Below are 13,955 nucleotides of genomic sequence, written 5' to 3'. Positions count from 1 at the left end.
ATAAAATATGGTCATTTAGCTGGGCGGGAGGTGGTGGCACCCGTCTTTAATCCCACGAGGATCTCTGAGTTCAAGGCCAGCCTGGTCTACAGAGTGAGTTCCAGGACAGCCAGGGCTACACAGAGAAACCCTGTCTTGAAGAACCAAGGGAAAAGAGGGGGAAAAAAGGTCATCTAATAGCTGCTTAGTTAATACTTCAAGATAACATTTCTAGGAGTAGAGTAAGAAATGAAACGAATCGTGCTTGTTGGCATGAGCAAAGATTATATTTTAAAATTGAAAAAATACATTCCTACGAAAGTAAACATCTAGTGGAACATATCCCAAGGGCACAAATAAAACTAAGAAATCTTAAGCTTTTTATTAACAATACTGATCATAACAATAGCTGTCATAAAGCTGTTGCTTTACTGGGAGTGTGGTATACTATAACACAACAAGGCAAACAAGCCCATGTTAACGTCACAGAATAATAAGAATTCGGTATAATAGATGAGGCACAAAGTGGGGCCGGAGAGATGGCTCAGCAGTTAAGAGCAATTGCTGCTTTTTGCAGAGGATCCAAGTTCATTTTGAGCACTTAGGCTAGATGGCCCACAACGGCCTGCAACTGCAGCTCCAGGGAGAACACCCTGTGACCTCCACAGGTACTCACATGCACCCAGCCACACACAATTAAAAAAACATTCATAACACAGTTAAAAAAACAAAAACAAGAAAGAAAGCCGTGTTCTAACTTTGTGTACTAAACAGGCCCCTTAGCAGTTCCTGTTCTCTCCAGGAGCAATGGACATTCCTAGCACAATTCTTGGGCTTAGAGTTCTGCTCTGCAGCGATTAGTGGGGCAGCAAGTTGAGGCAGAGCTTTAGTGCAGCAGAGGAAAAGGAGACGCTACACCCTTTGGTTATTGTGGTGGTTTGACAGAAAATGACCCCCAAAGAAAGTGGCACTATTGGGAGGTGTGGTCTTATTGGAAGAAGTATGTCACTATGGACCCAGGCTTTGAGGTCTCATATATGCTCAAGCCATGCCCAGTGTCTCGGACCACTTCCTGTTGCCTGTGGGTCAAGATGTAAGAATTCTCAGCACCTTCTCCAGCACCATGTCTGCCTTGCTTCCCGCCATGACAATGATGGACTAAACCTCTGAAGTGTTAGCAAGCCACCTCAATTAAATGTGTTTTTTTGTTTTGTTTTGTTTTTTATAAGAGTTGCTATGGTCGAGGTGTCTCTTCACAGCCATAGAAACCCTAACTAAGATAGTTATGGACCCAAAGAACTGTCAAAGCTAAGGCTGTGTCAAAGGAAGTGAAACATAGCTTTCTGTTAAACAAACAAGGGTCTGTTTCGAGATCCATGTGTGTGACATGTGAGGGAAACTGGGATGTCAGATAAAACCAACAATGTCATAGTAAAACTAAGATTCGGCGGTCAACTCTGAAATGCACTAAGGAAACTGTATAAACTGCATGTTGCTTATTATCATCAAAGTGTTTAGCTTGCCTTACCTGTATAGATTGTACACTAAATAAAAGTTGAAGCGAGGGCTTTCTTTCTTTCTTTTCTTTCTTTTTTGTTTGTCTTTGAAACAGAGTCTCACTATGGACCCCTGGCTGTCCTGGAACTTACTATGTAGACCAGGCTGGCCTCAAACTCACAGGCCTACTTCTGCCTCCTGAGTGCTGGGATTAAAGGTGTGTGCCACTACCCTGGCAAAGGGAGTTTTTTCTTTGTATGAAATTTCCATCAATAATTTAGATTATTCTGATACTTAAACAGCTCCCTGAATGAAAAAAAAAATAAACAAAGGAGACATGACTGCTCCTAGGTATGATGGAAGAGAAAGTTTGTTGTAGATAGAAGGGAGAGCACAGCCCGAGGCAGAGACATCTGGGAGAGTCCAAAGTGAACATAACCCTGAGCTAGGCCATGTGAGGAGATGGGGGAGGGGAAAGCCAGGAGACCAAGGGCCAGGAGAGTAAAGGATAGACAAAAGGGCTGGGTAACCAAATGGCTGGACTATATAAGGAAGGGCAGCTGGGGGAAGGGCAGCCCAGCCCCTGGGCTGGAGAAGTTTAGGGTAGTGTTGGGCTGTGCCAGCCATACCATGTAACAGGTAAGGGCTGTGGGATGATGGGGGAACCTGGCAGTCAGGCCTGATTTAGTGTGTTAAATAGGGACCTCAGCCGTTTGTCCTGGCTTTGAGACCTAACACCCTGCCATGGAGAGCCAAGCACTATTCACCGTAAGTCAACTGGGTTCATGACTCTGCTTTCCATAACTAATCACAAAGCAAATACTGTTTCTTGAGATCTAGATGACCCCACCCTACAGAACTCCCACCCCTGCTGAACTCTAGTCTTGAGGACCTCACCCTTGATGAACCCTGGCCCAGAGGACCCCAGCCCTGAGGATTTCATCAATAGTTAGTTTTGCAGAAGGAAAGACTCAATTAAAATATTAGCATTTTGCAAAGCTTAAAGAAAAAAAACTTACTTAGGTGGGTATCTACCAAACCGTGTATTTTTTTTTCAAAGATTTTATTTTTTTATTATGTATACAGCATATATGACAGCATGCCAGAAGAGGGCACCAGATCTCATTACAGATGGTTGAGCCACCATGTGGTTGCTGGGAATTGAACTCAGGGCCTCTGGAAGAGCAGTCAGTGCTCTTAACCTCTGAGCCATCTCTCCAGCCCCAAACTGTGTATTTTTGTCTGTCAACTATGCCTCCATAAAGTCAGAGAAAAAGGAAATGGATCTAGACTGTGATTCTTATCCTGTGTGTTAGTTAGCATCCTGTGCTTTAACAGGTGGGGGCCTCAAGGTGGAGTCCTCGGAAGCAAGGGACACCAGAGGGTGGAGGTTGCCAGGGGTGGGGTCACCAAAAGTGGAGGTCCTCAGGAGTGTGGGGCATTTACCCACCAACCCCACAGTTCCCCAGAGTTTTCTTGAGTTCGAGCAGCAGGAAATATTAGATAGGAGGATTTAGATTGGGAGATAATCAGATAGAAAATAAAGGATAGCCTTGAGAGGGCCTGGAACCTATTCCAATGGGCCCCGACTATCTCTGCCTCAGGATATTTATAGAGACGCCAAGGGGTGGAGCAAAAGACCTCCTCCCCCAGCACAGCCAAGTGCAGACCATCCCAGACACCTGCACTCAGGCCCGTGGCCCTAATCATCCTCTATGAGGACCTGCTGGGCAAAGCCACAAGAAACTTGAAAACGGGCTTTCACACAGGAGTAAGGCTACCAGGCATGGGGGTACTCAAGGACAGAGATCACCAGGGGTGAAATTCTCAGGGTTGGAGGTTCTCAGGGATGGGGTACTCAGGAGTATGGTCCTTGTCATCACAAAAACTTCTGGCACCCAAGTGGGGGACCTGACCCAGCCCCTCAGGAGCTGTAGCACTTGGGAGAACAGCCCCAAGAGGGCCTGCCCTGAGGTCCTGAAAGTAGGAGAGCTGACCCGCCCTCCTGGTCTGCCATGTGGTGGTGAGGGCAAAGGAAAGATGCCCTCCCCTCTTGCCCTTTGTCCCTTGCATCAGGTGGGACAGCTGACCCAGCCCCTCACCAGCTGTAGCACTTGGGAAAGCAGGCTCTGTGCCTCACCTGGGCAGCACCGTAGAGCTGCCCTGTTGATAGGGACTTGGAGGCATGGGCATCAGCCCGAGAACAGCTGCAGCACTGAGCAGAGTGGCCCCTACGCCTCACCTGGGCAACACAATCGAGCTAGCCCTGGTGGTGTGTAGGTGTGGGTGAGCCGGCCCTGAGGGTGTGAAAACAGGAGAACCTGCCCAGCCCCTTGCTCAATGCTGCATAGAGTGAACTTGCCAGGGCAATGCTGGAGGATTCACCCTAGTGGTGAGGACAAGAGAGAGCTAGCTAGTGGGCTGACCAACCCTGCAACCCCCAGGCCCATAACCCAGGCTATGTGTTGGCCCACCCCCAAATCCACCCCATCTATGAATGGACTGGTTCTGCAGATCCAAAGCTGCAGAATCTCCACGACACAGGACAACAACAGGATATCCAAGAGGAGTCCCAGTGAGGGCCTCGTATAGATGGTGTAGCAGAAACCAGAGGCCTCAAACCAGACCTTTACAGTGAACACTTGCAAGTAAAGATGAATGAACTAAAGGGTACGCTGTGTGACTTCACTGTGTCACACTACAGCTTCAACAGCCAGATTTTTCCTTTTCTTTTTCCCCTCTTTTTTCTTTTCTCTTAAGTCAGTCTTATTTTGTGGGGGGAGGTTCCAAGGGCAGAGAGTAGATACTAAGGGACAGGGAGATGAATAGGATCAAGTTACATGATGTGTAAGCCACAAAGAACAAATAAAAAGTAAACAACAACAACAACAACAAAACCCAGAACTTCTGGCACCAACCAGAGCCACAATTTTCCCTGCAACAGTGGAAAATGCTGAGCCCCTTGAAGTGGCCGCCGCAGCACAGTGTTCCTCCACCATAAACACCCCACAGACATGTCCTCCCCAGAAAAGCACACACTCCTGCCCGGTGGTGGTGGTGGTGGTGGTGGTGGTGGTGGTGGTGGTGGCGCATGCCTTTAATCCCCACACTCAGGAGGCAGAGGCAGGCGGATCTCTGTGAGTTCGAGGCCAGCCTGGTCTACAAAGCGAGTTCCAGGAAAGGCGCAAAGCTACACAGAGAAACCCTGTCTCGGAAAAACCAAAAAAAAAAAAAAAGAAAAAAAAAAGAAAGCACACACTCCTGGGTCAACACTTGAAAGCAGGGGAGGAGAGGAAATGAGGTCCCTGGAGTGAGGCTGGAAGAAAGGCCTGGAACAGCTTCTGGCTTGTGTCCCTCTGTCAGGAGGGAGCTGGCTGGTTGCTGAGACTCATGTTCACAAACATCAAAAGTGAAACCAACCAGGCCAGCTTTAGTCTCTTGCTGGGCAGCACAAGCATTTCCAGGAAAAGGAAACTGTTCCCGTGGTTTTGGAACCCTGAGACTTAGAGGATGACCTGAACTTGGGATTCCTGAGCACCCAGGCCTGAAGTAAAATGCGATAGCAGGACATCAGAGGGAAAGGTTGCAGGTGAATTGCTGGTTACTTCCCGTGGGGGCTACAAAGCCCCGCTTGACCTCTGGGTTGAGAGTAATTATAAGAAGCCTGTGGACGAATAGCACCTGCGTAGCAGTGCAGGGAATGTGTCCCAAGGGGATGTACCTGCTGGTAGCTAGGTGCCTGCCCATCAGCCCTGTGCTCACCCTTCCTGACCCACAGTGTGTGTGGATGGTCCAGGCTTCACTGTGGATTAGGGAGAAATGAAGAAAGAATAGGTAGCTGTCGTAACTGCAGACTAGTTTGGGAGATACAGTTTTTATTTTCCTGTGAGATACACACACAGGGGCAGCCTGAGGTCAGTTGGCACAGCCATATCTGATGGGAACGACAAAAGTCATAAAGCCAGCACAGCTACTTGACAAAGACCCAGCAAAGCTGAGCTTCATGATGGCTGCCATGCCACCTTTGGTTTTGAACTCTGAGTGTTGGGTACTTGAGAGGGCTTTTAATATTTGTACAACTTGGGGATACTGGATTGATGGAAAATTTCTTATGAATCATTTATGCCCTCTCCCAGGAGTATTGCCTCTAAGCTTCCCCAGGAAAGTCCTGAACATACTACCCCTCACACTTTTATGGAGATATCCTTATTTACTTGAAGGTCTTCCTTATGCCTTGGAGGTTGTGACGCACATAAAGAAGCCATAGGTTGTTGTGCCCTGGGCGAGAGACCCCCAAAGAGACCACCAGAGACACGAACTCACTGAAATGTTTTTGAAGCAGTTCAAGCTGTGGCAGGGCCCTCATCAAGCCATCTAACACAGCAGAGGCTGGAGGAGGTGCCTGCCCCTCTGCAAGCTCAGGTTTTAAAGGCAAAACCCACAACGTTACATCATTTAGGGGCGCTAGCACGGGTACAGTTCTGATTGGCTCAAGTTTCAGGGGCTTTTCAGAATTTCTGTGTTATCTTACTTTGTAGTTTTAACCGGTCGTTTGTCAAACTTTATAGACTACATCCGGCTTTGGGGCATTCTGTGGTTAATCAATTGTTACCAGATGGCTCTTCAAACATCCTGACTTTGTCCTGGGACCTATGTCAGCAGCTCTGAGAAATCTGAAACTCAGGCCTGTTTCAAGCTAGGGTGAGGGGCTTGCTTGAAATGGGGGTGCTTTGGCTCTTCAGAGATCTCTTTATGATACAAGCCTCTTCCCACTCTACACTCAGGTGATTGATTATGTGGCATATACAGCAACAAAGTTAGATTAGCTGAAGTTACCTCTGCCCTACACAGGGACTTACATTGATGGGTAAAGAATGATGTGGAAAGATGATAAAAGAATGAGGTGTCAGGGCTCCCCTTTCTTAGAGAAGTTAACTCATACAGAGCCACCGTAATGTCTTATGACCAAGGAACAACAGAATGCCAGGATTTGACATATAAGCAATTCTATAAAGACACATAAATTCTATAAAGATATAAAATCTAAAACATTGTATTATGCCAGAATTTGAATAATAACTGTAGCAGCTTTGGCCTGAGGATTTTTCTTGGGCACTCTGACCATTAAGAGTTAATAATACATTGTTGGGGACATGGCACTCTGCCTGGGCTGGCTTGGAGATTTTCTTAGTATCTAGCATCCTTGAAGACACAAGAGCTGTCAGCCTGAGAATGGGCTGTCACATGTCTCTAGAGTCTTAAAAATTAGGTTATGGAGTTGAAGAGCAGAAATGATTGGAAAAGATAACTCTGTTCTGTCATGGCTTATCAATGATGACTAAAAGATACGCAAGAAAAAGTTAAACACGTGTCCGGAAGCAAAAATAATATTATCTATGTTTTGGAACAACATGAACCTGTCCCTGCTTACTGAATTCTGTATAAATAAAGAAGTATTCTGACTGCTAGTCAGTCAGGTTTCCAGATTCGCCGACAACCCCTGGTCTGACTCAATCCTCTCTAGCTGACTCCTTTCCTCCTCTCTGGGACCCCGGCCTTTGCTGGGGCTGCCAACCCCTCACCCCCACCCCCACCAGTCAGTGTTACACAATAAGCCTTTCTTTCTTGTGAGAAAGAGAAAGTGGTTGCCTCTTCACCTGGAAAACGTGGCTCTATTTGTGTAGCAGGGACAAAGAGCCTGAGTCACAATGAGATTTCCACATACGTCGGCGGCATAGGCTTGTAGAGGCAAATGTGTTTGCATCAGATAGCAGAGCACACCCAAAAGACCTTGTTTGTGGGTTGGTCTGTTGTTTTTTGTTTGACTTTCCTGTTCAGAAGCTTACATTGACTTTTAATGGGTACATTGTTTTATCTTGGATATTTGTATTAGCGAGTTGAATTATCTACCTTCTCACTCAAATTATTTTATTTTAAAGGCTTTATTTTATTTTTAATTATGTGTGTATGTGTGTGTGGTGGGGGTGGGGATTGTACCTGTGAATACATATGCCTATGGAGACCAGAACCATTGGATCCCTGGTTGTATGTGGTTGTAAACTGCCTGGTGTGGGTGCTGGGAACCAAACTCCAGTCCTGCTCAGGAGCCATATTAACAGCTGAGCCATCTATCTATCCATGATCCAATTATTTTAGAAGGTTTAAAAATACAGTGTGTCTAAATGACTTTTGGCGTGTGTAAGGCAAAAATGGAATGGAATGGATGGCAGCAAGAGCAGCTGACACACAAGTGAGCAAAATAGATTTTGGAAGCCGGCACTGTTTATCAGCAAAGGTAACACGGTCTCTTGATGTCTAAGAACTTTTTGTGTGGAAATTTGAAGTTTGCTTGTATAACATAAAAAGCCCACGCCCCAGATGTGAATCTTCAAGACACTCAGGAAAGGTAGAGGAGGGTTTAAAGATACAGCTGTGGCCAGGAGAAACCAAGAGATTGGACTAAAAGAATATCATGAGGGCTGGGGAGAAACCTTAGTGACGAACAGCTCTTATTGCTCTTATAGTGGACTTGGGTTTCATCCCCACCACCCAGAAGGTGGCTCCCAACTGCTTGTAATTCCAGGTCCAGGAGCTCTGACTCCTCTGGTTTCCTTGGGCACCTGCATGCACATTGTGCACATAAACTCACCCAGGCATACATGCGCATGCCTGTGAACACACACACACACACACACACACACACACACATACACACACACACGCACACACACACAAATAATAACAAAAGATCCTCTCAGCAACAACAAATACTCAGGAGACAAAGGACACAAACACAGTGCGACTCTCACATGGCGTCTAAGGACACAAACACAGTGCAACTCTCACATGGCGTCTAAGGAGATTTACCTCCTGGTAAAGTCTCCCCGACCCTGCACAGAGCTCCACGCCTGAGATCCAGCTGGTTCCCTTTCTTTTTCTGGCCTAGTGTCCCCTGCACTCAGGACACTTGCAGGATGTTCAGAGTGTGGCCTCACACCGTCAGTCAGACCTACTGCATCCAATCCTTCTGGATCGCAAGGAGTGTTCTCAGGCCAGGTGTGTGTGGGGGGAGTGTGGGGGTGGTGGTGGTGGGGGTGCAGATTTGAGATTATCACCAAAAAGGGCCAACTAAGAAGACACACTCCCTGGAAAACCAGCACAGCCCCTGCTTCTTCAGGTGAAATCCTACCAAACGGAACTCTACAGGGGCACTGTCCCCCAGCACAGAGCAGCCATCTAGAATAGGACCTAGACAGAGTAGAGCTGAGTGTAAAAATGGGTACACTGGAAGACGGAGCACACTTGGCAAACTTTTTATTTGAAATCGGGTTTTGCTCTTTAGACAAAGCTAACTCTTAGAGTCTGGGAAAGGGTTTGAAGCTGGGCTCAAAACAAAAACGAAACGAAAAACCCCACAAGGCCCAGCCAATGGCTCAACTTCTCTTTGGAGTGTGTGGCCTTGATCCCTTCCCCAACTTCTGGGAGAGCCTCTCACCTCAGGTGATGTGAGTCGATCATCTCTTTGTTACCTGAGCCCTGGCAGTCCTGGAGGGCCTGATCAGGAGAGTGAGGACCAGACTACCTCTGAGTGACTATCTGGAAGGGCTGGAAATCAAGGTCAGTCATCCAGAACAGGAGGGAGGAGACGAGACACAGGCAAGGAATAGTCCAGAGTTCTCAGGTTGGACTGTAGACAACTGACTTCTGGCCCAACTTGTGTAGAAAACCCTTCTAAGCAGTTACCTTATTGGGGTAACCTTGCTGAAATGTTGGGGTCCTTTTTGACCCTGTAAAGTTTGCTAAGATGTTAGGCGGGTATATTATATGTGTTGGGTAATAGCCTCAGGTCATGAAGAACTGAGTCAAGCTGTACTGGGCAATAGCCTCTACCCATAAAAACTGCCTTTGTCCCAGCCTGATCATTCTGCTCCATCTGCAGAAACAAAATGCCTGGGCCTCAAAAACAACCCACCTTGCTGTCAGTCAAATCACACACACACAAAAAGCTGTAACTTGCTGGTAGCTACCTCTATATACATGTCTATATATATATATATACACATCTACATATACATGTCTCCTAGCCCCTCTAAGTGTGGTGGACGTTCATCCCCCAGAAAGGTTGGGGCCCCTCACTGTTCACTAAGACAGCCTCAACCTGGTGAGGTTGACTGTCTGGTTTCTGCCTATTTTCACTTTTCTTACAAATCTGGCCATCTGGACAAACCTCTGAAAATGCAAATTCCCTTTCAGCAAGCATGCCAGCACTCCTGAAGATCATGCAGGTCAGCAGAGAATCCCTGGGTTTTAAGGGAAGGGAGGGCTCAGAAGGAAGTTGAATCTGTGTCCTCTAGCCCAATCCATGTCACTTCTAGCTTCTGGCAAGCCACCCGATCAGCACCACTTAGATCAACGGAGGGAGACCTAGTATTTTCAACAACAAGAACAACACATTTCTTTTTGGCCGAATCACACCCCAAGTTATTGGGAACAGGACTGACTCCTCCAAGGAGTTGTCCGGACACAGATGCTCTCTCCAGTTGCGGTAGACTTCTGGGGCTGTTAGCTGATCCGAGGGCAGAGGTAGGAGGCGAGCTTATCTCTGGACCCCACCATGAACTCCTCAGTTATTTTGAACTGGGGAGCAGCTGGTTTTATGATAACTGGGGCCCTGACTCAGGTGCCTTGTGAGGTGAGGTGGGACAGAGAGGACAACAGCCACCTTTGCCCCAGGACAGCCAGAGACCAGGAAGTCAGTTCCCTCAGAGCCACAGAGAGCCTCCATGTCACAGTGAGACAAGCATGGTATGACTTGGTGTCACCTGTGGGAACCATGTCAACGAGACACCAAATCTGCTCGATCTGGAGCTAGGGCTCCCCTCCCCCACCACCTCTGAGAGGGATGCCAGGGTCCTTTATTTAGCTTCAAAGTAAATGAAAAGTGACTTGATCAACCTGGGCCACCAGAAGGGGAGAGCTCTGTGTCTGCCTGCCTCTAGGCACATGTGTTCGTGTATACATGTGTTGAACGTTTTCATGTGCGACACATGCCCCAGAGCATGTAGCTCCAGGCAAACACCCCCATTTAACGCCTGCGAGTGGGTACAGGTCCCACATCCCTGAGAAGTGTCGGCGATGTTCACGCACAGTACAGAAGAGCACACAGCAGGTCTGACCAGCCAGACTTCTCAGTGTAAGACAGGAATTCACGCCCGAGCCTTTTCACAGCTTGCTGAGTGAAGGGAGCAAGAAGGAGGTGATGGTTTCGAGGTGACTAGCTCCCATACTCATTCCACGGGGAGATGATCTACAGACACAGCTTCTATGTGGGTAGCCATGTGAGGGGTTACAAAGCCCTGGTCCCAGGATGCAGCCCTAACTCCATACTGCCCCAGCTGGAAGGAGATTCTGGGTAAATGGCTTCAAGAGCAGGCTTCCTGTGCTCTGCATATCCTGTGTCCACACACTGCATCTAACTGCCAAGTCACTTTCCTGAACTTCTGTCTGGTGCCCAGTCTATAAATAGACCCTGCTGTGCCAGCCAGGGTCCCTCCCAGAGAACACCAGCTGTACTCATTCTTGGGAGGAATGCTTGACTGACCAAAGCTCCTAAGTTGGAATGCTGGGATCATTAAAATGGAAGAATCTAAAGCATTCTTCCAAACTTCTTGGGGACCCACTTTATTTGAGAACGGGACATGGAAACTGCTGGTGCCAGGATGAGTGTATAACTGTTTACAGCAGCCACGCCTCCTTAGGCTTCCTGGGAGAGCTGGCTCCCCAGGCAGAGGAGGGAGTGCCTCTAGCTGTTACTGAAAAAAAAATCAATCACTTATATCCCAGCAGTGAGAGCAGGGGATGTCTCTGACCCTGCTGCCTGATTTTGGGACCCATTCCTCCTGCTGAATTGTGTCATCCGACCTTGGAGGAAGCGTGGGTGCCTGGTCTCAGTGCAGCTTGATACACCGTGGCTGGCTGATATCCATGGGATGGATGTCTGCCTACATCTGAGTGGAGGAGGAGGGAGTGGGGCAGGGAAGGGGGGAAGACGGGAGCTGGGAGGAGGGGAGATGAAGGGGCTGGGAAGATGGGAAGGGGAAGCTTTTGTTAGAATGCAAAAACAAGAAAAAAATCCATATATACAAGAATTGGGATGTGAAAGCGGGACACAGCTCTTCTTTTTATTTTTTGTTTGCTTGGTTTTTTTGTTTTTGTTTTATTTGTTTATTTATTTATTTATTTATTTATTTATTTATTTATTTATTTATTTATTTATTTATTCAAGACAGGGCTCCCCTGTGTAGTCCTGGCTGCCCTGGAACTCATTCTGTAGACCAGGCTGGCCTCAAACTACCAGAGATCCACCTGCCTTTGCCTCCTGAGTGCTGGGATGAAAGGCGTGTGCCACCACCACCCGGCACCTTCAGCTTCTTATGAAATGGAAATCACCTGTGGCCCAGCAGGGACAGGAGTCTGCTTCTTGTTCTTGCTCCTATGGCAGTGGGGAGGCAGAGGCCAGCTATAAGGGCAAAGAGCAGAGAAGAACACAAGTGGACAGTGGCAGTCCTGCTGATGTCCCCTGGTGTAGCGAATGCTCCTCACACAGGAGAGAGCATGGGGAAGTTCCCATGCACAGCGTCTCCTTTGGGTCTCAGGGCTAGAGACAGCCTGGACCTAGGGGCCTTTTATACTTTCATTATAAGTCAGTGCGTGTGTGTGTGTGTGTGTGTGTGTGTGTGTGTGTGTGTGTGTGCACCAATGTGGAGGCTAAAGGGCTACTTGGGCCATGTTCCTCGGATATTCTCCACCTGGTTTCTTGAGGCACGGTCCCTCCCTATAACTGGGCTTACAACATGGGCCATCAGCCTGTCTCCATCTCGCCGGCACTGAAATCACTCACACATATCACCATGCCTAGCTTTTGAGACCTGGAAGACTGAGCTCAGGGCCCTGAGGCTTACACAGTGAGCACCTCACTGACTTCATCTCCCTGGCCTGTCAATCATCTAGTGACTGAGCTCATCAGTCAGGAATACTCCAGCTCAAGGGGGCCAGCCTGCCTGCTGTCCTTTTTGGAGTGACAGAAGTCAAGGGTGACAAAGACACTTAAAAAAACTCTTTTAGTCACCTCTCCCTCCGTCACTGCATGGCAAAGCCCTTGCCCCCAGGGGCCTCCTTTTCTTGACCCCAGGGAGGTTTCCCTACAGATTCCCACAGTAGAGCAAGGCTTTGACGGGCTGGAGAGATGACTCAGTGGTGAGAGCCCAAGTTCTTTCAGAGGACCCGGGTTTAATTCACAGCAACCCTATTGTGGCTCATAAACCACTCATCACTCCAGCTCTGGGGGATCCAACACCCTCTTCTGATCTCTGTGGGCACTAGGTACACACATGATACACAGATATATATGCAAGCAAAACATTCATACACATGAAATGAGAAAATCTTAAAAAAGTGTTTTATTATTATAAAAAAGAATGGGGCCGTGACATACCTGGACAGGTGGCCAGTGGTGCCCACTTTGGGGACTCAAGCCCTCCTTTGCTCCTAGAGTCAGGTGGCCTAGTCAGCACAGTGCAGCTCTTAGCCCCAGGACAGAGGTAAGCACTGGGCCCTGCGGGGATTTCTGAGGTTGCAACTTGCATCATAGACCCTGAGAAAGCTACTGAAGTGAGAGTGTGGGCGGCCAGAATCCTGTTCTGTGAAGGGGACAGGAAGGACAGAGAATCAACAAGCGGCTGGGGCATGGAGGCTTTGCCTCGCCGTGCTCCATTGGGCCTGTGGGAAGGGGCAGCCTGGAGGACCCTTGCTCTTCCTGCAGTGGAACTGGTATGCCTAACAAGAGTTGTGATTCAGAAACAAGGAGGAGGGGCTGAGGCTTTTGCTCTTACTGAAGCCTCAAGGTCGGTTCCCAGCATCCACATGGCCTGGCCTCCACATCTCACAACTGCCTATAACTCTAGTTCCAGGGCCCCCCACTGACCTCTGAGGCTCATGCATGCATGTGGTTCACACACATACACTTCAGTACACATATTGAAAGAAGGGATGGGGGACAAGGGAAGTCAAGAGACAGTGAGTGACATTGAAAGCTGGGGCCAGTAGGAGACATCAGGACACTCCAGGGCGCATGAACTGTGCTGACAGTTGCGAAGTCCTCCTCAGTCACTATGTCTTGTCCTGCTAACCAGCCCATTCCCCTCAGCCTGGGCATATCAGTGGTCCAGTGTGTGGCCCTGAACAAAGATGTTGCCCAGGAAGTGGTAACTGAGCATACAGAGGAGAGTGATGTTTTTTTTGTGAAACTTTCTTGAACTCAGAGAGATGCATGGACAGAAGATCAGTTAAAGGTGACATATTCTCTTGGGACCACATGCCTTGATCCTGGCTAGATGACAAGACTGGAGCGGGACAGAGAAGTTTCCTGTTAGGTGGAATTTTCTGGCACTGAGCTGAGTGGGGTAAGAGGGAGCCAGTAA

The sequence above is a fragment of the Peromyscus californicus genome, unplaced genomic scaffold (assembly GCF_007827085.1).
Source record: "Peromyscus californicus insignis strain IS unplaced genomic scaffold, ASM782708v3 Scaffold_3__1_contigs__length_106647218, whole genome shotgun sequence".
In the NCBI taxonomy this organism is placed as follows: Eukaryota; Metazoa; Chordata; class Mammalia; order Rodentia; family Cricetidae; genus Peromyscus; species Peromyscus californicus.
This window is presented reverse-complemented; position numbering follows the sequence as displayed.